Consider the following 21851-nt stretch of genomic DNA (forward strand, 5'->3'; position numbering starts at 1 on the left):
AGTAGTAGTAGAAAAGGCAAGAGATGGATAGTTGGAAAGATGGACAACTCCCCCTCCCTCCCCATCTCTCTCTTTTTGTGTCTTTGATTGCGCAGTCCCAGTGCGTGTTGGGGAAGAGAGGCATGGAGGCAGGCGCCGGGTATCCTGCCAACCCTCTTTGTGTCTGCCAGAAAGGACCCAGATGCCTGCTGCCTCTGGCACACTGTGCCTCTCTAGTCTATACTCAATGGGCCTAGAGGGAGGGGTGGGAACGAGAGGAGGGGGCAGAGGGGCGATGGAAATAACCAGAGGGGGAAGGAGGGAGAGAGAAAGAGAAATGGGGCAGACGGAGAGAAAAAGAGAATGAGAAGAGAGAAAGTAAGAGAATTGAGGAGAGTTAAAGGCGAGAGAAAGAAAGAGGAGAAATTAGAGAAATGTAAGTGAGGACGACAGATAAGATAGAGACACAGAGAAACAGGAGAAACAGGAGAAATAGGAGAAACAAAAGAAGGATGAGAGAGAGAGGAAATGAGAGGATGAGAGCATCCTTCATGTTATTCCTATTTGGAGATCAAACCCCCTCATCATGTCTTCGGCTTCAACATCAAAAGGAACACTCGCCTTTTGCCCTTATCAGACAAGCACAATAACATCCGTGTAACTGTCAGGATTTGAACCCTGTTCTCCGACGGGAGAAGCCAACGTCTTGACCTTTGGACCAAGAGGACGTTTCCTTTTGGCTTGAGGGCTGACACTGATCTGGAAGTCGAAGGCCCACCACGTGACAATGAGAAACCATGACCGACTCCAGTCCGCTACACACGCATAAACACGCACACACTTTTCTTGTCTAATTAAAAGGTGTGTTGTCACTGAACCGTATTTTATTTGTGCATCTGAATCCCTGGGGAAATTCAGCATATATACCATCATGCCAGTGTTTTATCATTAAAGGTCGTATGCAGCAGTTTTTATCTCAACATCAAACCATTTCTGGGTAACAATTAAATACCTTATTGTTTTCAATTATAATGGTTAAAAATAAGCAAAAATAGCTTCTTAGCAAAAATGTTGCTAGAACTGTCTGGGAGTGGTCTGGGTGGGGAGGGGAAACTGAAAACCAGCTGTTATTGGCAGAGAGATTTGGAACTCCCTTTCTTATTGGTTTATTAACTAATTTACCACCTAGTGAAGTCACCATGGCAGGCCAAAAATCCGTCCCACCAAAACAGGCAGACATTTCAGGCAGTCTTTTCAAACAGCTCTTACACTAAAAGGGCATTATCATAATTTTCACAATTTCACAGTATTATTCCAACCTGACAGTGTGGAAATATATATAAAACACAGAAAAAGCTCAATTTTAGACTGCACTGGCCTTTAAATAATCCAAAACAATCCCTACTTTCACCAATAAGTTTTCTTATTAATTAGTTGTCCTCCTCCCTGCCGAGTCTATTCATCTCCACAACATTTCCCTGACATTTTGGAGATCAGTGGGAAAGGGCAGCAGTGTGTATATCAGCATGAACCTAATTGAAAACTTCAACTCATTTAATTTAGTTTAACCTGAGGTCCACAGTTATTGGTTAGGACTGAGGGGAGGGTGGGGTGATGGAGGAGGATAGAGGGAAATGATTGGTTAAGAAAACACAGCATTGGGCAGCATCCATCAGTTCTGGGAGGGAAGAGCTGTACAGGTCTGTGAGGGACTATCGGTAATGTTACCGTGGTGATCAATGAGGATAAATACAATAGAAAATGTTGTTTTTTCGGCCTCGGATGGGTCACATGATTAGAAAAAAATCTGGGTTCTTGTTTGTAAAAGTTTAAGTAGATGAAAAAGCTAAACTCAGGTACGAATGCACACGCACACACCTACCTCAAACTACTACAATAGCTCTCTCCCATCTGCATTGAATTCGTGTACTCCATTTCTCCCTCGCTCCTCATCCCCACTCTTGTCGTCCCTCTCCTCCCCTCAGATCCCTTCATCTTCTCTCCTGCTGATCCATCTTTCATCCCCTCCTCGCTCTCTGTCAGAATCCTATTGCTTTCCTGCCACGCTTTCTCTCCCTCCAGCATGAGTCAGTGAGAGAGGTGCTCATTCCCTTTGCCCTGCAGGGGGCTATGAGGGGGCTGTGAGAGACAACAGGAGGCTCACAGTCCAGAGGCTTACAGAGGAATGGATACTCCAGCTCTAACCAGTGGTCCAGGGGATGATAGGCTCTGGGTATCTACCAGAGGAGCACATTTTCTGTAATGGGATTCCATTGAGATAGAGATTGTGGACTTCAAGGGAGACCGGTTATGGGAAGGGAGCATGACGATTCTCTGCCTAACCCCTACAAGAAACCTGTGGAGTAGCGGAGTGCAATCGTAGAAGTATCCATTATCAATTTCCTTGAATTACTTTGATCTAAACCTGGAGACCCTATTGAGATAGAGCACAATGCTTCTCTGACTAAACTCTATAAGGCTACAGTGCAGGGTTAATCATACCAAGTATTTAAAAGCCTGTGCTTATACTGGCCCTTGCAGAGTAAGATTACCCACCATCCCTGTCTGTAGAGAAACGGTATGGGATAAACTTAACAAGACAGAGGCCTCCACTGATGAATAAAGCAACAGGAAGACCGAAACCATGACCATATTGCCACTGCTAGAAACCACTACTGATCCATGACGCACCAAATCCTCCCCATTTTCTCGTTACCCACCATGTCGGAGACAGTAGCATAATGTACAGTTAGAGGGGTTGAGCAGTGCCAGAACCAGAGGTTCCGTGCTGGACTTCTGGGCTGGGGAAAGTCCCACTACAGTAGTACAGAGGACAGAAAATATCTGCCCTGCATAGCTGATTCACAGAGGTTTTTAAATGGAAGGGCGTGAGGGGAGTTTTTAAAGGGGAAGGGAGATAAGAGAGTTAAAGCCTGGAGATTCAGAGGGGCAGCCTTGCTCACTCAGCAAAAACCTTCCTGTCTCTTTTCCCTTTGTTGAGAGAATGATCAAAAGAGGACGAGGGGTGAGAGAGCATCGCTCCAGCCATGGGGGAGTTCAAAGGGGGATAACTTTGGAATGTCAGGATACGGTCTCCATTTCAAATGGGTGTGTGTGTCCAGTGGATGCATGCATCTCTGTGTGTGTGTGTGTGTATGCACACGTGACTAAGCAAGAGTGTGCACGTCTCTATGTGTATCTGTATGTGTGCGCGTGCCTACTGTACTGAAACTGGGCATGCGTACATCCTTTGCATCCTCATACGACTCTTGAAGCGCTAGAGCTTTGATGACTCATTAAAAGGAGGGGATGATGGGAGACTGGCTGTTGTCTGGGAGGATGATCTCTGGATCTAAGGCTGCCTTAGCCTTCCATCCTTCTTTCTTCCCCCTCTCCCTATCCGAGGAGCCCTCACCTCACACCAGTGGCTCCTCAGAGGAGGAGGATCATCCTACTCAGTGAATTTCATAAAAATAGTGAAACATTTAAATATATTCACATCACCAAATAACTGACTAAAACATACTGTTATGCAATGAGGGTCTACAGTAGCCTCAACAGCACTCTGTAGGTTAGAACCATAGTCGGAGGACAGCTAGTTTACATCCTCCTCTGGGTACATTGATTTCAATACAAAACCTTGGAGGCTCATGGTTCCCATTCCATAGACTTACACAGTAATTATGACAACTTCCGGAGGACGTCCTCCAACCTATCAGAGCTCTTGCAGTACTAACTAATATCTTCTCCATCCAATCAAAGGATCAGAGAATTAATCTAGTACTGAAAGCATAAGCTACAGCAAGCTAGCACTGTAGTGCATAAAATGTGGTGAGTTGACTTAAAGAGAGAGAAAGACAATAGTTAAACAGTTTTGAACAAATTATCTTGTTCAAAAATTAAGGAGAAGCAGCAGAGAGAGAGAGCTAGCTATATTTTTTTGTTAGTTTACCTTCCACTTTGTTAGCTAATGCAGCTAATTTAGCCTACTCAACAACCTGACTCAGAGGAATTCTATTTATGTTAACTAGCTGGCTAAGGCTATCAAACAATGCAACTCTTCTAAGTCAAGGTAAGCTTTCGGTTTTGATATATTTATTGCCACCTGGATTCACCGGTGTAACTGCTAAACTGCTTGCTGTACATACACTGTACTGCATGATTGTACACATGGATTGGATTGTGAGTTTATTAACACTTTAGGTCTAGTTTGTAAACTATAACATGAATAAAGTGACAATGATGTAGGCTGTCTATCGGTTAGCGGTATGAAGGTTTGGCTTGGAGAGGTTTTTGCTCCTGGTCACAGACAGCTGTTGTGTTGTGCACTGAAGTCCACAAGCAAAGGGAAAAGGTGAGATGAGGAGAGCGTGTAGACGTGAGAAGGAATTATACAATGAGCAAAGTGGATGATGCTGTATGTGGCTGCTATGAAAGTGAACTGTGTGTGCAGGTGATCAGGATGCATTTATTCCACAGATTCTGTTGCAAAATGTTTCTTCAGCTAACGCAAACGGAATGAAACAGGGAAGGACCTACCTACATTTTTCCAAAAGATACTCTTGTTTAAGTTGCAAACTGTTTGGACTAATGATTACACCCCAGATCAGGTAGATCAGGTAGATGCAGTCAAGAGTGTGCACGGTGGAAGCCGAATGTGTATGTGACAAATAAAATTTGATTTGATTTGGAATTAAATGAGTCACTGTCTGCCACATTGATTACTCCAATTTGTCTCACGAACCTGTGCACCTACATCCTCTCCCTAATCTTGAACAGCACAAACCGCCACTGCCTCACACCCCCTTTTCCTCCCTCCCTCCCTCCCTCCCTCCCTCCCCCTCCCTCCCTCCCTCCCTCCCTCCCCCTCCCTCCCTCCCTCCCCCTCCCTCCCTCAGAGCTCAACCCAAGGTGGTCCCACTGGCTCACCTCCCACCCCTCCCCTTGCAGAGAGGCTGTCCTGGGAAAACACTAGTGCCTGGTATACCCTCTGTAAGGACATTAAGGGCTCAGCATTAGGCTTGTAGCCTGGCACAGATCCAAAGAGTGCAGAGAGAGAGAGACAGAAGGGGACAGAGATGTAGAGAGAAAGAGAGAGACAGAGAGAGTGAGAGAAGGAGAGAGAGAGAGAGAGAAGAGGGAGAGAGAGAGAAGGAGAGAGAGAGAAGGAGAGAGAGAGAAGAGACAGAGAGAAGGAGAGAGAGAGAGAAGAGAGAGAGAGACAGAAGGGGACAGAGATGTAGAGAGAAAGAGAGAGAGTGAGAGAAGGAGAGAGAGAGAGAGAGAGAGAGAGAAGAGGGGGAGAGAGAGAAGGAGAGAGAGCGAAGGAGAGAGAGAGAAGGAGAGAGAGACAGACAGAGAAAGGGAGACACATCAATACCAGCAATATATCTGTTTGAAATGAGACTGTGTTTTATCTCCCTCCACAGCATTGGGGACTGCAAAAGTGTTAGTATTTGTAAGCCACGGCAAATGCCTGCAATGAGTGCTTTACCTGTGTGTGTGTGTGTCTGCAGAATCACCTACCCATCTCCTCTATGCTCAGGTGTCTGCAGCAGTTGGGAAGTGGACACGGAGGTACTCTCTGGAGCGCATGTCCGCCTGCAATCCCAAAACGACATCAGAGGGGTTAACGTCTGCTGCCGTCAACACCACCGATTAGGCCTCGGTCTTAAAACCCGTCATAAAACCGCACACCTGTGTATTCTGCAATATCTCCGTGAATGTTTGAGTTATGACACTACACCTCTCAACTTAGAATCCCCCCGTCCTCCTCTGCATAGGATTAGAAAAAAAGCAGCCTAAAACAAATCAACAAGAACACCCTCACAAAGATTCGCTGCTTCATCTTGACATGACAATGCCAACAATTCATCCAACAAATTGCTTTAAAAACTCATCTACAAATGTTTATTTGATTTCCGACCTCCCTTTGTTCTTGCTACGTGACTCAGTAAGAGTCGTGGATTGTGTGTGTGTGTGTGTGTGAGATTTGTTTGTGTGTGTGTGGTTGTGCTTTGGCTGTAAGTGTATGCGTGTGTGTTTCTATGCGTATGTGTGTGGTTGTGCATTAGCTGTAAAGTCATGGATGGTATAAGGTCGGTATGAGGATTTAGAATGAACGGGGGTTGAGAACGTGTTTGGTAATGAATGTGTGGCCTTGGTAAAGCCCAAGTGTCAGTTACCTTAATGAGAACCGTCAGAGTGTGAATTCCACTGGGGATTTTTCTTCTCTCTCTGTCAATCAGCAAGGACCCGAGTCATTCCATTTGCAGCTGAAGCCCCTGAATTACCCAGCAACCGCATGAAAACGTGTGTACACACACACACTGGCACATAGACAGACACTGTGCACAGACACACACACAAAAAACTTCACAACTGTGGTGAACAGGCACTTACAAACAGATCTTAAAACAACCCCCCCCCAAAACATCATAAAAGACACGTGTTAAACTTAGATTCATCTGGAGTCTGGTCCCGTAGCTGTTGGCGTGGAGCAAGAAGAAATAACAGGTGGGTTCCAACTTCATCATTATCACAACTTCACACAGCCCTCAGCGAAGCACAGAGACAACACTCAGCTGATTTTTCACTGCTTTGAATGGGAGAGGGAGAGAATGGAGGGAGCAAAACACAAGGAGAGAGAGAGAGAATGGAGGGAGCAAAAGACAAGGAGAGAGGGAGAGAATGGAGGGAGCAAAACACAAGGAGAGAGAGAGAGAATGGAGGGAGCAAAAGACAAGGAGAGAGAGAGAGAATGGAGGGAGCAAAAGACAAGGAGAGAGAGAGAGAATGGAGGGAGCAAAACACAAGGAGAGAGGGAGAGAATGGAGGGAGCAAAAGACAAGGAGAGAGGGAGAGAATGGAGGGAGCAAAACACAAGGAGAGAGAGATAGAATGGAGGGAGCAAAAGAAAAGGAGAGAGAGAGAGAATGGAGGGAGCAAAACACAAGGAGAGAGAGAGAGAATGGAGGGAGCAAAAGACAAGGAGAGAGGGAGAGAATGGAGGGAGCAAAACACAAGGAGAGAGGGAGATAATGGAGGGAGCAAAAGACAAGTAGAGAGACAATGGAGGGAACAAAACACAAGGAGAGAGGGAGAGAATGGAGGGAGCAAAACACAAGGAGAGAGGAGAGAGAATGGAGGGAGCAAAAGACAAGGAGAGAGGGAGAGAATGGAGGGAGCAAAACACAAGGAGAGAGGAGAGAATGGAGGGAGCAAAAAGACAAGGAGAGAGGGAGAGAATGGAGGGAGCAAAAGACAAGGAGAGAGGGAGAGAATGGAGGGAGCAAAACACAAGGAGAGAGGGAGAGAATGGAGGGAGCAAAAGACAAGGAGAGAGGGAGAGAATGGAGGGAGCAAAAGACAAGGAGAGAGGGAGAGAATGGAGGGAGCAAAACACAAGGAGAGAGGGAGAGAATGGAGGGAGCAAAAGACAAGGAGAGAGGGAGAGAATGGAGGGAGCAAAAGACAAGGAGAGAGGGAGAGAATGGAGGGAGCAAAACACAAGGAGAGAGGGAGAGAATGGAGGGAGCAAAACACAAGGAGAGAGGGAGAGAATGGAGGGAGCAAAACACAAGGAGAGAGGGAGAGAATGGAGGGAGCAAAACACAAGGAGGGAGAGAATGGAGGGAGCAAAACACAAGGAGAGAGAGAGAATGGAGGGAGCAAAACACAAGGAGAGAGAGAATGGAGGGAGCAAAACACAAGGAGAGAGGGAGAGAATGGAGGGAGCAAAACACAAGGAGAGAGGGAGAGAATGGAGGGAGCAAAAGACAAGGAGAGAGGGAGAGAATGGAGGGAGCAAAAGACAAGGAGAGAGGGAGAGAATGGAGGGAGCAAAACACAAGGAGAGAGGGAGAGAATGGAGGGAGCAAAACACAAGGAGAGAGGGAGAGAATGGAGGGAGCAAAACACAAGGAGAGAGGGAGAGAATGGAGGGAGCAAAACACAAGGAGAGAGGGAGAGAATGGAGGGAGCAAAACACAAGAGAGAGAGAGAGAATGGAGGGAGCAAAACACAAGAGAGAGAGAGAATGGAGGGAGCAAAACACAAGGAGAGAGAGAATGGAGGGAGAAAAAGACAAGGAGAGAGAGAATGGAGGGAGCAAAAGACAAGGAGAGAGGGAGAGAATGGAGGGAGCAAAAGACAAGGAGAGAGGGAGAGAATGGAGGAGCAAAACACAAGGAGAGAGGGAGAGAATGGAGGGAGCAAAACACAAGGAGAGAGGGAGAGAATGGAGGGAGCAAAACACAAGGAGAGAGGGAGAGAATGGAGGGAGCAAAACACAAGGAGAGAGGGAGAAAATGGAGGGAGCAAAACACAAGGAGAGAGGGAGAGAATGGAGGGAGCAAAACACAAGGAGAGAGAGAGAATGGAGGGAGCAAAACACAAGGAGAGAGAGAATGGAGGGAGCAAAACACAAGGAGAGAGGGAGAGAATGGAGGGAGCAAAAGACAAGGAGAGAGAGAGAGAATGGAGGGAGCAAAAGACAAGGAGAGAGAGAATGGAGGGAGCAAAACACAAGGAGAGAGGGAGAGAATGGAGGGAGCAAAACACAAGGAGAGAGGGAGAGAATGGAGGGAGCAAAAGACAAGGAGAGAGAGAGAGAATGGAGGGAGAAAAAGACAAGGAGAGAGAGAATGGAGGGAGAAAAATACAAGGAGAGAGAGAATGGAGGGAGCAAAAGACAAGGAGAGAGAGAATGGAGGGAGCAAAAGACAAGGAGAGAGAGAATGGAGGGAGCAAAAGACAAGTAGAGAGAGAATGGAGGGAACAAAACACAAGGAGAGAGGGAGAGAATGGAGGGAGCAAAACACAAGGAGAGAGGGAGAGAAAAGACAAGGAGAGAGGGAGAGAATGGAGGGAGCAAAAGACAAGGAGAGAGAGAATGGAGGGAGAAAAAGACAAGGAGAGAGAGAATGGAGGGAGAAAAAGACAAGGAGAGAGAGAATGGAGGGAGCAAAAGACAAGGAGAGAGAGAATGGAGGGAGCAAAAGACAAGGAGAGAGAGAATGGAGGGAGCAAAAGACAGGAGAGAGAGAGAATGGAGGGAGCAAAACACAAGGAGAGAGGGAGAGAATGGAGGGAGCAAAACACAAGGAGAGAGGGAGAGAATGGAGGGAGCAAAACACAAGGAGAGAGGGAGAGAATGGAGGGAGCAAAAGACAAGGAGAGAGGGAGAGAATGGAGGGAGCAAAAGACAAGGAGAGAGGGAGAGAATGGAGGGAGCAAAAGACAAGGAGAGAGGGAGAGAATGGAGGGAGCAAAACACAAGGAGAGAGGGAGAGAATGGAGGGAGCAAAACACAAGGAGAGAGGGAGAGAATGGAGGGAGCAAAACACAAGGAGAGAGGGAGAGAATGGAGGGAGCAAAACACAAGGAGAGAGAGAATGGAGGGAGCAAAAGACAAGGAGAGAGGGAGAGAATGGAGGGAGCAAAAGACAAGGAGAGAGGGAGAGAATGGAGGGAGCAAAAGACAAGGAGAGAGGGAGAGAATGGAGGGAGCAAAAGACAAGGAGAGAGAGAGAGAATGGAGGGAGAAAAAGACAAGGAGAGAGAGAATGGAGGGAGCAAAAGACAAGGAGAGAGAGAATGGAGGGAGCAAAAGACAAGGAGAGAGAGAATGGAGGGAGCAAAAGACAAGGAGAGAGAGAATGGAGGGAGCAAAAGACAAGTAGAGAGAGAATGGAGGGAACAAAACACAAGGAGAGAGGGAGAGAATGGAGGGAGCAAAACACAAGGAGAGAGGGAGAGAATGGAGGGAGCAAAACACAAGGAGAGAGGGAGAGAATGGAGGGAGCAAAAGACAAGGAGAGAGGGAGAGAATGGAGGGAGCAAAAGACAAGGAGAGAGGGAGAGAATGGAGGGAGCAAAAGACAAGGAGAGAGGGAGAGAATGGAGGGAGCAAAACACAAGGAGAGAGGGAGAGAATGGAGGGAGCAAAACACAAGGAGAGAGGGAGAGAATGGAGGGAGCAAAACACAAGGAGGGAGAGAATGGAGGGAGCAAAACACAAGGAGAGAGGGAGAGAATGGAGGGAGCAAAACACAAGGAGAGAGGGAGAGAATGGAGGGAGCAAAAGACAAGGAGAGAGAGAATGGAGGGAGCAAAAGACAAGGAGAGAGAGAGAGAGAGAATGGAGGGAGCAAAAGACAAGGAGAGAGGGAGAGAATGGAGGGAGCAAAAGACAAGGAGAGAGAGAGAGAGAATGGAGGGAGCAAAACACAAGGAGAGAGAGAGAGAATGGAGGGAGCAAAACACAAGGAGAGAGGGAGAGAATGGAGGGAGCAAAACACAAGGAGAGAGGGAGAGAATGGAGGGAGCAAAAGACAAGGAGAGAGAGAGAATGGAGGGAGCAAAAGACAAAAGACAATGGAGAGAGAGAGAGAATGGAGGGAGCAAAAGACAAGGAGAGAGGGAGAGAATGGAGGGAGCAAAACACAAGGAGAGAGGGAGAGAATGGAGGGAGCAAAACACAAGGAGAGAGGGAGAGAATGGAGGGAGCAAAAGACAAGGAGAGAGAGAGAATGAAAGCGAGACAGAGAAAGAGAGATGTGGGTGATGCATTGGTGTGTGGTTGACAGAGGGAGAAGGTAGTAGTAGCAACAGAAATGAAGGGATCTGATTGAAGCTTTGTCCACCAGTCTCCTGTTGTCACCCGTAGAGCTCTTATACTGGGCACAGGACAGCTCAGCTGTGGCACTGGCACCATTTCACAAAACATGTACATATGCATGCCCGCCCGCACGCACACTCACACGCATGCAGACATGTTTACGCACACACACGCGGCATGCATGCATGCACACACACACTCTCGAACTCTGCGCCCTGGCCTCATTCCACTGGCCTGAGGGACGGCTATTGCGTTCCCCCTGCAGCAGTTTGTCTGGTTACACTATCCCTCTCTTCCTCTCCATCCCGCTCTTCCTCTCTTCCTCTCCATCCCTCTCTTCCTCTCCATCCCTCCATCCCTCTCTCTCCATCCCTCTCTTTCTCTCCATCCCTCTCTTCCTCTCCATCCCTCTCTTTCTCCCTCCCTCCCTCCATCCATCCCTCTCCATCCCTCTCTTTCTCTCCATCCCTCTCTTTCTCTCCATCCCTCTCTTTCTCTCCATCCCTCTCTTCCTCTCCATCCCTCTCTTCCTCTCCATCCCTCTCTTCCTCTCCATCCCTCTCTTCCTCTCCATCCCTCTCTTCCTCTCCATCCCTCCATCCATCCCTCTCCATCCCTCTCCATCCCTCTCTTTCTCTCTCTTTCTCTCTTCCTCTCCATCCCTCCATCCATCCCTCTCTTCCTCACCATCCCTCTCTTTCTCTCCATCCCTCTCTTCCTCTCTATCCCTCTCTTCCTCTCCATCCCTCTCTTCCTCTCCCTCCCTCCATCCATCCCTCTCCATCCCTCTCTTTCTCTCCATCCCTCTCTTTCTCTCCATCCCTCTCTTTCTCTCCATCCCTCTCTTCCTCTCCATCCCTCCATCCATCCCTCTCTCCCTCCATCCATCCCTCTCTTCCTCCATCCATCCCTCTCTTCCTCTCCATCCCTCTCTTTCTCTCCATCCCTCTCTTTCTCTCCATCCCTCTCTTTCTCTCAATCCCTCTCTTCCTCTCCTTCCCTCCATCCATCCCTCTCCATCCCTCTCTTTCTCTCCATCCCTCTCTTTCTCTCCATCCCTCTCTTCCTCTCCCTCCCTCCATCCATCCCTCTCCATTCCTCTCTTTCTCTCCATCCCTCTCTTCCTCTCCATCCCTCCCTCTCTTTCTCTCCATCCCTCTCTTCCTCTCCATCCCTCTCTCTCTTCCTCTCCATCCCTCTCTTCCTCTCCATCCCTCTCTTCCTCTCCATCCCTCTCTTCCTCTCCATCCCTCTCTTCCTCTCCATCCCTCTCTTCCTCTCCATCCCTCTCTTCCTCTCCCTACTCCAGTGGGACTGGGTTTCTGGTTCAAGCTGAAAATGTCAAACAGAAATATATTAACATTTAGAAAACCTGAGGGCTTCAACAAGCAGCAGCGTTTAATGCTGCAGTAGTATCACCTCCGCCGAGGGATAGAAAGCACACCTGCAGAGTCAAATCGTTCAAAGTAACTTATTTCTTTCTGCCATATTATGAGTATGAACTATTTCGGCAATATTTCACACATGACAAAACATTAATAACTGGTGATACTTGCTCAGGGCTAAAACGCAAGTTGTGTGGCGTGTAGGCTAGTTCAAATCCATGGTAAAGACCGTAGCTGGACACACGGTATACTTGCGCATGATGCGCTCGAGTGAAGAGTCAAATGTTGAGTCACATCTCCGAGCCTTCGTCAAGAAATCTTTCCGTACACCCTGATCACCCGCTACGGTAGAACACGTGTCGTGCACTAAGCACACTAACCACCTTAAGTGAGATGCATTTGTCGCACTCAATCCCCATCCACGATAACACAGCAGGAAGAGAACAGCAGTTAGTGTGATGACTCTGCTGCTGTAATTCCTCATAGTTAGTGTCTAGCCTCTCTCCTGCATTGTGTGTTTTCTGCGTCTGCACTGTCATTTGTTTCCATAGAGGAGAGGAGATCAAATACTATTTGAAATCATTTCAAAGCTGAGCTTGACTGAGCTTGCCTGGATCAATGGACCAATAGAATAGTCCAAGAAAATTATTCTCGCCCATCTGACACTCCAGGCAGGAGTGTTTGAACCCAGGTCTGCAGTAGACTGAATGTGTTTGGGTTTGAACCCAGGTCTGCAGTAGACTGAATGTGTTTGGGTTTGTACCCAGGTCTGCAGTAGACTGAATGTGTTTGGGTTTGTACCCAGGTCTGCAGTAGACTGAATGTGTTTGGGTTTGAACCCAGGTCTGCAGTAGACTGAATGTGTTTGGGTTTGTACCCAGGTCTGCAGTAGACTGAATGTGTTTGGGTTTGAACCCAGGTCTGCAGTAGACTGAATGTGTTTGATCACAGGTCTGCAGTAGACTGAATGTGTTTGATCACAGGTCTGCAGTAGACAATGTGTTTGGGTTTGAACACAGGTCTGCAGTAGACAATGTGTTTGGGTTTGAACCCAGGTCTGCAGTAGACTGAATGTGTTTGATCACAGGTCTGCAGTAGACAATGTGTTTGGGTTTGAACCCAGGTCTGCAGTAGACTGAATGTGTTTGAACCCAGGTCTGCAGTAGACAATGTGTTTGGGTTTGAACCCAGGTCTGCAGTAGACTGAATGTGTTTGAACCCAGGTCTGCAGTAGACTGAATGTGTTTGGGTTTGAACCCAGGTCTGCAGTAGACTGAATGTGTTTGGGTTTGAACCCAGGTCTGCAGTAGACTGAATGTGTTTGGGTTTGAACCCAGGTCTGCAGTAGACTGAATGTGTTTGGGTTTGAACCCAGGTCTGCAGTAGACTGAATGTGTTTGGGTTTGAACCCAGGTCTGCAGTAGACTGAATGTGTTTGGGTTTGAACCCAGGTCTGCAGTAGACTGAATGTGTTTGGGTTTGAACCCAGGTCTGCAGTAGACTGAATGTGTTTGGGTTTGAACCCAGGTCTGCAGTAGACTGAATGTGTTTGGGTTTGAACCCAGGTCTGCAGTAGACTGAATGTGTTTGGGTTTGTTTTGGTGGGTGTTGTTAATGTGTCAGTGTCAACAGACGGAAACAAAAAGCTCTGTGGGGGTTGAATTATTCAAAGGAGAGGGGAGAGAGGGCGAGGGAAGGACAGCAATAGATTGGAGGGGGGAGAGAAAGAGAGCGAGAGAAAGGGAGAAATGTGACAGGCATGCGCACCCACACAGACACACACACAAACATTGACACAAAGAGTGAGAGAGACACAATAGGCATGAGTTTCTGTAAGCAGTCTGTGTGTGTAGCTGCTGCAGTAGGAAGAGAGAGACGCCCACAAAACACAAAACACAGATTAAAGCCTTTCCGTTAAACAAACACAGAAGCCAGAGTCTCAGCGGGGACACCGGCACACAAAACTACCATCAGCATCCCTACCTCTGTCTACAAAGACCCACCCCGGCACAGCGCTGACGCTGCCTCCAACAATCGCTCACTTCCAAATTCCATTTGTTACGGCAACAACCTGGGGAGCAGCATTTCCTGTTGATTCGGATGCAGAGCAGAGTAATGGATGAGTATCTCACCTCAGGGCTCTCAGGGCCGCAGGAAACACAATGTTACAGGACAGGTGTGATGACCAGAGCAGAGTAATGGATGAGTATCTCACCTCAGGGCTCTCAGGGCCGCAGGAAACACAATGTTACAGGGCAGGTGTGATGACCAGAGCAGAGTAATGGATGAGTATCTCACCTCAGGGCTCTCAGGGCTCTCAGGGCCGCAGGAAACACAATGTTACAGGGCAGGTGTGATGACCAGAGCAGAGTAATGGATGAGTATCTCACCTCAGGGCTCTCAGGGCCGCAGGAAACACAATGTTACAGGGCAGGTGTGATGACCAGAGCAGAGTAATGGATGAGTATCTCACCTCAGGGCTCTCAGGGCCACAGGAAACACAATGTTACAGGGCAGGTGTGATGACCAGAGCAGAGTAATGGATGAGTATCTCACCTCAGGGCTCTCAGGGCCACAGGAAACACAATGTTACAGGACAGGTGTGATGAGCAGAGCAGATACAGGCATAGTGTTGTGACATTTACACTCCCGAGGCAAATGTTCATATTTGCTGTTGAAGAGAACGACGACCTCACTAGAGCAGCGAGTCATTGTTTGTTTTAGGCGTTTTTCACCACTCTATCCTTTTAACGTTGTTACCCTGTCTGCAGGACGTTTAACGTTGTTACCCTGTCTGCAGGACTTAACGTTGTTACCCTGTCTGCAGGACTTAACGTTGTTACCCTGTCTGCAGGACGTTTAACGTGGTTACCCTGTCTGCAGGACGTTTAACGTTGTTACCCTGTCTGCAGGACTTAACGTTGTTACCCTGTCTGCAGGACTTTTAACGTGGTTACCCTGTCTGCAGGACTTAACGTTGTTACCCTGTCTGCAGGACGTTTAACGTGGTTACCCTGTCTGCAGGACGTTTAACGTTGTTACCCTGTCTGCAGGACTTAACGTTGTTACCCTGTCTGCAGGACGTTTAACGTGGTTACCCTGTCTGCAGGACTTAACGTTGTTACCCTGTCTGCAGGACTTAACGTTGTTACCCTGTCTGCAGGACGTTTAACGTTGTTACCCTGTCTGCAGGACGTTTAACGTGGTTACCCTGTCTGCAGGACGTTTAACGTGGTTACCCTGTCTGCAGGACGTTTAACGTGGTTACCCTGTCTGCAGGACGTTTAACGTGGTTACCCTGTCTGCAGGACGTTTAACGTGGTTACCCTGTCTGCAGGACGTTTAACGTGGTTACCCTGTCTGCAGGACTTTTAACGTTGTTACCCTGTCTGCAGGACGTTTAACGTGGTTACCCTGTCTGCAGGACGTTTAACGTGGTTACCCTGTCTGCAGGACGTTTAACGTGGTTACCCTGTCTGCAGGACGTTTAACGTGGTTACCCTGTCTGCAGGACGTTTAACGTGGTTACCCTGCCTGCAGGACGTTTAACGTTGTTACCCTGTCTGCAGGACGTTTAACGTGGTTACCCTGTCTGCAGGACGTTTAACGTGGTTACCCTGTCTGCAGGACTTTTAACGTTGTTACCCTGTCTGCAGGACGTTTAACGTGGTTACCCTGCCTGCAGGACGTTTAACGTGGTTACCCTGTCTGCAGGACGTTTAACGTGGTTACCCTGTCTGCAGGACGTTTAACGTGGTTACCCTGCCTGCAGGACGTTTAACGTTGTTACCCTGTCTGCAGGACGTTTAACGTGGTTACCCTGTCTGCAGGACGTTTAACGTTGTTACCCTGTCTGCAGGACGTTTAACGTGGTTACCCTGTCTGCAGGACGTTTAACGTGGTTACCCTGTCTGCAGGACTTTTAACGTGGTTACCCTGTCTGCAGGACGTTTAACGTGGTTACCCTGTCTGCAGGACTTTTAACGTGGTTACCCTGTCTGCAGGACTTTTAACGTGGTTACCCTGCCTGCAGGACTTTTAACGTTGTTACCCTGTATGCAGGACTTTTAACGTGGTTACCCTGCCTGCAGGACTTTTAACGTGGTTACCCTGCCTGCAGGACTTTTAACGTTGTTACCCTGTATGCAGGACTTTTAACGTGGTTACCCTGCCTGCAGGACTTTTAACGTGGTTACCCTGTCTGCAGGACGTTTAACGTGGTTACCCTGTCTGCAGGACTTTTAACGTGGTTACCCTGCCTGCAGGACTTTTAACGTTGTTACCCTGTCTGCAGGACGTTTAACGTTGTTACCCTGTCTGCAGGACTTTTAACGTGGTTACCCTGCCTGCAGGACTTTTAACGTGGTTACCCTGCCTGCAGGACTTTTAACGTGGTTACCCTGCCTGCAGGACTTTTAACGTGGTTACCCTGCCTGCAGGACTTTTAACGTGGTTACCCTGCCTGCAGGACTTTTAACGTGGTTACCCTGCCTGCAGGACTTTTAACGTGGTTACCCTGCCTGCAGGACTTTTAACGTTGTTACCCTGTCTGCAGGACGTTTAACGTGGTTACCCTGCCTGCAGGACTTTTAACGTGGTTACCCTGCCTGCAGGACTTTTAACGTTGTTACCCTGTCTACAGGACTTTTAACATTGTTACTCTGTCTGCAGGACTTAACGTTGTTACCCTGTCTGCAGGACTTAACATTGTTACCCTGTCTGCAGGACTTAACGTTGTTACCCTGTCTACAGGACTTAACGTTGTTACCCTGTCTGCAGGACTTAACGTTGTTACCCTGTCTGCAGGACTTTTAACGTTGTTACCCTGTCTGCAGGACTTAACGTTGTTACCCTGTCTGCAGGACTTAACGTTGTTACCCTGTCTGCAGGACTTAACGTTGTTACCCTGTCTGCAGGACTTTTAACGTTGTTACCCTGTCTGCAGGACTTAACGTTGTTACCCTGTCTGCAGGACTTAACGTTGTTACCCTGTCTGCAGGACTTAACGTTGTTACCCTGTCTGCAGGACTTAATGTTGTTACCCTGTCTGCAGGACTTTTAACATTGTTACCCTGTCTGCAGGACTTAACGTTGTTACCCTGTCTGCAGGACTTAACGTTGTTACCCTGTCTGCAGGACTTTTAACGTTGTTACCCTGTCTGCAGGACTTAACGTTGTTACCCTGTCTGCAGGACTTACCTCGTTGTTACCCTGTCTGCAGGACTTAACGTTGTTACCCTGTCTGCAGGACTTAACGTTGTTACCCTGTCTGCAGGACTTAACGGGTTACCCTGTCTGCAGGACTTAACGTTGTTACCCTGTCTGCAGGACTTAACGTTGTTACCCTGTCTGCAGGACTTTTAACGTGGTTACCCTGCCTGCAGGACTTTTAACGTGGTTACCCTGCCTGCAGGACTTTTAACGTGGTTACCCTGCCTGCAGGACTTTTAACGTGGTTACCCTGTCTGCAGGACTTTTAACGTTGTTACCCTGTCTGCAGGACGTTTTGGTTACCCTGCCTGCAGGACTTTTAACGTGGTTACCCTGCCTGCAGGACTTTTAACGTTGTTACCCTGTCTGCAGGACTTTTAACATTGTTACCCTGTCTGCAGGACTTAACGTTGTTACCCTGTCTGCAGGACTTAACATTGTTACCCTGTCTGCAGGACTTAACGTTGTTACCCTGTCTACAGGACTTAACGTTGTTACCCTGTCTGCAGGACTTAACGTTGTTACCCTGTCTGCAGGACTTTTAACGTTGTTACCCTGTCTGCAGGACTTAACGTTGTTACCCTGTCTGCAGGACTTAACGTTGTTACCCTGTCTGCAGGACTTAACGTTGTTACCCTGTCTGCAGGACTTTTAACGTTGTTACCCTGTCTGCAGGACTTTTAACGTTGTTACCCTGTCTGCAGGACTTAACGTTGTTACCCTGTCTGCAGGACTTAACGTTGTTACCCTGTCTGCAGGACTTTTAACATTGTTACCCTGTCTGCAGGACTTAACGTTGTTACCCTGTCTGCAGGACTTTTAACGTTGTTACCCTGTCTGCAGGACTTTTAACGTTGTTACCCTGTCTGCAGGACTTAACGTTGTTACCCTGTCTGCAGGACTTAACGTTGTTACCCTGTCTGCAGGACTTAACGTTGTTACCCTGTCTGCAGGACTTAACGTTGTTACCCTGTCTGCAGGACTTAACGTTGTTACCCTGTCTGCAGGACTTAACGTTGTTACCCTGTCTGCAGGACTTAACGTTGTTACCCTGTCTGCAGGACTTAACGTTGTTACCCTGTCTGCAGGACTTAACGTTGTTACCCTGTCTGCAGGACTTTTAACGTTGTTACCCTGTCTGCAGGACTTTTAACGTTGTTACCCTGTCTGCAGGACTTTTAACGTTGTTACCCTGTCTGCAGGACTTTTAACGTTGTTACCCTGTCTGCAGGACTTTTAACGTTGTTACCCTGTCTGCAGGACTTTTAACGTGGTTACCCTGTCTGCAGGACTTTTAACGTTGTTACCCTGTCTGCAGGACTTTTAACGTGGTTACCCTGTCTGCAGGACTTTTAACGTGGTTACCCTGTCTGCAGGACTTTTAACGTGGTTACCCTGTCTGCAGGACTTTTAACGTTGTTACCCTGTCTACAGGACTTAACGTTGTTACCCTGTCTGCAGGACTTTTAACATTGTTACCCTGTCTGCAGGACTTTTAACGTTGTTACCCTGTCTGCAGGACTTTTAACGTTGTTACCCTGTCTACAGGACTTTTAACATTGTTACCCTGTCTGCAGGACTTTTAACGTTGTTACCCTGTCTACAGGACTTTTAACGTGGTTACCCTGTCTGCAGGACTTAACGTTGTTACCCTGTCTGCAGGACTTTTAACGTTGTTACCCTGTCTGCAGGACTTTTAACGTTGTTACCCTGTCTACAGGACTTTTAACGTGGTTACCCTGTCTGCAGGACTTTTAACGTTGTTACCCTGTCTGCAGGACTTTTAACGTGGTTACCCTGTCTGCAGGACTTTTAACGTGGTTACCCTGTCTGCAGGACTTTTAACGTGGTTACCCTGTCTGCAGGACTTTTAACGTGGTTACCCTGTCTGCAGGACTTTTAACGTGGTTACCCTGTCTGCAGGACTTTTAACGTGGTTACCCTGTCTGCAGGACTTTTAACGTTGTTACCCTGTCTGCAGGACTTTTAACGGTTACCCTGTCTGCAGGACTTTTAACGTGGTTACCCTGTCTGCAGGACTTTTAACGTTGTTACCCTGTCTGCAGGACTTTTAACATTGTTACCCTGTCTGCAGGACTTTTAACATTGTTACCCTGTCTGCAGGACTTTTAACATTGTTACCCTGTCTGCAGGACTTTTAACATTGTTACCCTGTCTGCAGGACTTTTAACATTGTTACCCTGTCTGCAGGACTTTTAACATTGTTACCCTGTCTGCAGGACTTTTAACATTGTTACCCTGTCTGCAGGACTTAACGTTGTTACCCTGTCTGCAGGACTTAACGTTGTTACCCTGTCTGCAGGACTTAACGTTGTTACCCTGTCTGCAGGACTTTTAACGTTGTTACCCTGTCTGCAGGACTTAACGTTGTTACCCTGTCTGCAGGACTTTTAACGTTGTTACCCTGTCTGCAGGACTTTTAACGTTGTTACCCTGTCTGCAGGACTTAACGTTGTTACCCTGTCTGCAGGACTTTTAACGTTGTTACCCTGTCTGCAGGACTTTTAACGTTGTTACCCTGTCTGCAGGACTTTTAACGTGGTTACCCTGTCTGCAGGACTTTTAACGTTGTTACCCTGTCTGCAGGACTTTTAACGTGGTTACCCTGTCTGCAGGACTTTTAACGTTGTTACCCTGTCTGCAGGACTTTTAACGTGGTTACCCTGTCTGCAGGACTTTTAACGTTGTTACCCTGTCTACAGGACTTAACGTTGTTACCCTGTCTGCAGGACTTTTAACATTGTTACCCTGTCTGCAGGACTTTTAACATTGTTACCCTGTCTGCAGGACTTTTATCATTGTTACCCTGTCTGCAGGACTTTTAATATTGTTACCCTGTCTGCAGGACTTTTAACATTGTTACCCTGTCTGCAGGACTTTTAACATTGTTACCCTGTCTGCAGGACTTTTAACGTTGTTACCCTGTCTGCAGGACTTAACGTTGTTACCCTGTCTGCAGGACTTAACGTTGTTACCCTGTCTGCAGGACTTAACGTTGTTACCCTGTCTGCAGGACTTAACGTTGTTACCCTGTCTGCAGGACTTAACGTTGTTACCCTGTCTGCAGGACTTAACGTTGTTACCCTGTCTGCAGGACTTTTAACGTTGTTACCCTGTCTACAGGACTTAACGTTGTTACCCTGTCTGCAGGACTTTTAACGTTGTTACCCTGTCTGCAGGACTTTTAACGTTGTTACCCTGTCTACAGGACTTTTAACGTTGTTACCCTGTCTGCAGGACTTTTAACGTTGTTACCCTGTCTACAGGACTTTTAACGTGGTTACCCTGTCTGCAGGACTTAACGTTGTTACCCTGTCTGCAGGACCTTTAACGTTGTTACCCTGTCTGCAGGACTTTTAACGTTGTTACCCTGTCTACAGGACTTTTAACGTGGTTACCCTGTCTGCAGGACTTTTAACGTGGTTACCCTGTCTGCAGGACTTTTAACGTGGTTACCCTGTCTGCAGGACTTTTAACGTGGTTACCCTGTCTGCAGGACTTTTAACGTGGTTACCCTGTTTTTAACGTTGTTACCCTGTCTGCAGGACTTTTAACGTGGTTACCCTGTCTGCAGGACTTTTAACGTGGTTACCCTGTCTGCAGGACTTTTAACGTTGTTACCCTGTCTGCAGGACTTTTAACGTGGTTACCCTGTCTACAGGACTTTTAACGTGGTTACCCTGTCTGCAGGACTTTTAACATTGTTACCCTGTCTGCAGGACTTTTAACATTGTTACCCTGTCTGCAGGACTTTTAACATTGTTACCCTGTCTGCAGGACTTTTAACATTGTTACCCTGTCTGCAGGACTTTTAACATTGTTACCCTGTCTGCAGGACTTTTAACATTGTTACCCTGTCTGCAGGACTTTTAACGTGGTTACCCTGCCTGCAGGACTTTTAACGTGGTTACCCTGCCTGCAGGACTTTTAACGTGGTTACCCTGCCTGCAGGACTTTTAACGTTGTTACCCTGTCTGCAGGACGTTTAACGTGGTTACCCTGCCTGCAGGACTTTTAACGTGGTTACCCTGCCTGCAGGACTTTTAACGTTGTTACCCTGTCTACAGGACTTTTAACATTGTTACTCTGTCTGCAGGACTTAACGTTGTTACCCTGTCTGCAGGACTTAACATTGTTACCCTGTCTGCAGGACTTAACGTTGTTACCCTGTCTACAGGACTTAACGTTGTTACCCTGCCTGCAGGACTTAACGTTGTTACCCTGTCTGCAGGACTTTTAACGTTGTTACCCTGTCTGCAGGACTTAACGTTGTTACCCTGTCTGCAGGACTTAACGTTGTTACCCTGTCTGCAGGACTTAACGTTGTTACCCTGTCTGCAGGACTTTTAACGTTGTTACCCTGTCTGCAGGACTTAACGTTGTTACCCTGTCTGCAGGACTTAACGTTGTTACCCTGTCTGCAGGACTTAACGTTGTTACCCTGTCTGCAGGACTTTTAACATTGTTACCCTGTCTGCAGGACTTTTAACATTGTTACCCTGTCTGCAGGACTTAACGTTGTTACCCTGTCTGCAGGACTTAACGTTGTTACCCTGTCTGCAGGACTTTTAACGTTGTTACCCTGTCTGCAGGACTTAACGTTGTTACCCTGTCTGCAGGACTTAACGTTGTTA

Source organism: Oncorhynchus gorbuscha, linkage group LG18 (assembly GCF_021184085.1).
Source record: "Oncorhynchus gorbuscha isolate QuinsamMale2020 ecotype Even-year linkage group LG18, OgorEven_v1.0, whole genome shotgun sequence".
Lineage (NCBI taxonomy): Eukaryota > Metazoa > Chordata > Actinopteri > Salmoniformes > Salmonidae > Oncorhynchus > Oncorhynchus gorbuscha.